This window comes from Propithecus coquereli, unplaced genomic scaffold (genome assembly GCF_000956105.1).
Source record: "Propithecus coquereli isolate 6110/MARCELLA unplaced genomic scaffold, Pcoq_1.0 Scaffold50, whole genome shotgun sequence".
NCBI classification, from domain to species: Eukaryota; Metazoa; Chordata; class Mammalia; order Primates; family Indriidae; genus Propithecus; species Propithecus coquereli.
In genome coordinates, this window is record NW_012150841.1 from 907,527 (window position 1) to 910,151 (window position 2,625).

Here is a 2,625-nt window from a genome sequence, read left to right on the forward strand (position 1 = left end):
AAAATAAAAATTAAAGGAATTACACATAGTATACCTATAGAATACTATAGGGTGTGTGTATGTATGTGTATCAGAAGTGAGAGGGATTGTGAATCAGAGAGCTAAAGATATATATGATGGGTGTAATAATATTGGAGTTTTAAATGAAAGTTACTAATGGAAGTCTAGTTTGGGAAAACTAGAAGTATCTGAAGCCCAATAAGGAGAAGAAGAAAACACCATCATTCTGTTAGGGACTTAAAAGCAAATGAAAGAATTTAAAAAATGGAAAATAAAATGGAAAGAGTGAGACTAGGATAACATGGAGAATACTTAAGAAAAATGGAAAGCTGAGAGAGTATGAGAAATATGTTCAGGATAAGAAATCCAATGAGTATCACGTACCTAGCAAGGCAAAGCAGCTTAGAGAAATTTTATAAAATGTGCCTCGTCTCTCAGACTCTATCTCTACATGATCCTGACAGCCTAGCATTCTTAACAAAACAAACAAGCAATAAACTAATGAGCTTAATTTAGCATGGCTTATTTTTCAAGAATCTTTAGTTGTTCCTAGTGATCACCAAATTCTTCTTAAAACTTCCATTCATTTTATTGTTGTTGTTTTTTTTTTTCCAGCATAGTACGGGGGTACAAATGTTTAGGTTACATATATTGCCTTTGCCCCACCTGAATCAATTGTCTTTCTTAGCGATTTACTCAGGAGTGATGTATGATTTACTAATGTATAGTTACTAGGGATATGTGAAAATACATCTAGTAAGCTGATCACTGTGAAAAGAAAATCTGTTCAATTAATGCAATTAGGCAGTGTGATAAATGAGGATTTTTATTAAAATTAGACCTTGTCAACCATCATCCACTAGGCAAATGCTCTGCATTCTTTCCAGTATTTTCACTCTACACAATCACTAATCTTTATCTATTTCTGGCCCCTCCTCTTCACCTGTACTGTCATTGCCCTAGCAGAGGCTTCCTCGGCCGTCACCTCAAAAATGCACCAGTCTTACCTCCTTTGATCTATCCAGTAGTTTAGGAAGGTAAACAGTATCTGTACTTTGATTCCCCACAGACTACACAAGCAGTTTGTTTGGCTCATGCCATGCTTTTAAAATATTAAATTAGTTGTTGATGTTTAAAAACTAAAAAATTTTATATAACAATCTGGATTTCTAGCCTCTCTTAAAGAATTGGTAGTTCTGGCCACATTTTCTCACATTTGACAGACTCTGCTGTCACCACTGTGCAACAGTCCACATCTGATCTGCTCTATTCAGTGGTCACTCATGCCACCTGCCTGGCCCCTGTGGGCCTCGGTAATTGCTACTTCTGTCTGCTTCAGATGATGGCGAGCCATTGAAGAACTGTTAGCAGTGGAGTACTATCACTGGATATTTGGGCCAGAAAAATCATTCTGGAAGAAAAGTAGAGGTCAGATTCTGGGGCATAGGGAAGATAGTGCCATAAAGGAATGAATCTGCAAATTCTAGAGCAACAGTGGGCTGTGTTTAGGACAGGAGAACAAACACATGACATCTGTGAACTCCAATCTGATAGGATAAGATCTAAACTCCTTAGCATGGCCTAAAAGATTCTTCATGATCTATTTCCTGTCTATCTTTCTAACCATATCTCTTGCCAATTCTTCCTGCCAAAAAAGCATGTATGCTTCATCGATTTCAAATTACTTTCACTTTCAGAAAAAGTGTGGTTTACTTTCCTTTGTGCTTTTGCCTCTGTTCCTCTGCATGGAGTATCCTTGCTAACTAACACTGCATCACTCTCAAACACCTCACTCAATTTCCTTTTGATTAGTTACTTAGCTTAAGTGTCACTTCCTCCTGGAAGCCACTCCCATCCCCACCTGTCCTCTCCCTTGCCATCTGGAATATGTGTCTCTTCAATAGTTTCCTAAAGCATTAAGTAGATCTCAGTCATTAACTGAAATAAAGACTATAAGAGGAGAAACAAGTATATGTGGGGAGATATTGAGTTCCATTTCACCTGTGTTATCCTTAAATATTTCATGTCAGTAGGCAGTTGTATAAATAGGTATGGAACGTAGAAGAAATATCTGGCCTTGAGGTGAGGATCTGAGAAAAACTATGTAGAGAGAAAAGAAAAAGAGAGCTAAAGATGAAATCCTGTAAAACAAAATGTAGGTAGAGGGAAAAAAAGAGGTTTATGAAAGGAGTCTGAAAAATAATTAGAGAGTTAGGAGAAAAACCAGAAGAAAGTGGTGTCATGGAAGATGGGGGAGGAGGGAATTTCAAGAAAGAGGAAGTACTCAGCAAGATCAAATACTGCAAAATGTCCTTTGGATTTAAGGATAATATTAGTGCTCACCCTGATAAGACCAGTCCTTAAAGGAACGGTGGTTGTGGAATCAAACCTGAGTGGATTGAGGAAGTGGAAACCATGAATGTAGAGTACTCTATCAGGACTATTTTATTTGTGGATTGAAGAACAGACACAAGAGTTGCGTATGGGCCTAGGCAAAGAATTTATGAAGAAGACCTCAAAGGCAATCACGGCAACAACCAAAATAAATAAATGGGACCTGATCAAATTAAAAAGCTTCTGCACAGCCAAAGAAACTGTCACAAGAGCAAACAGACAACCTACAGA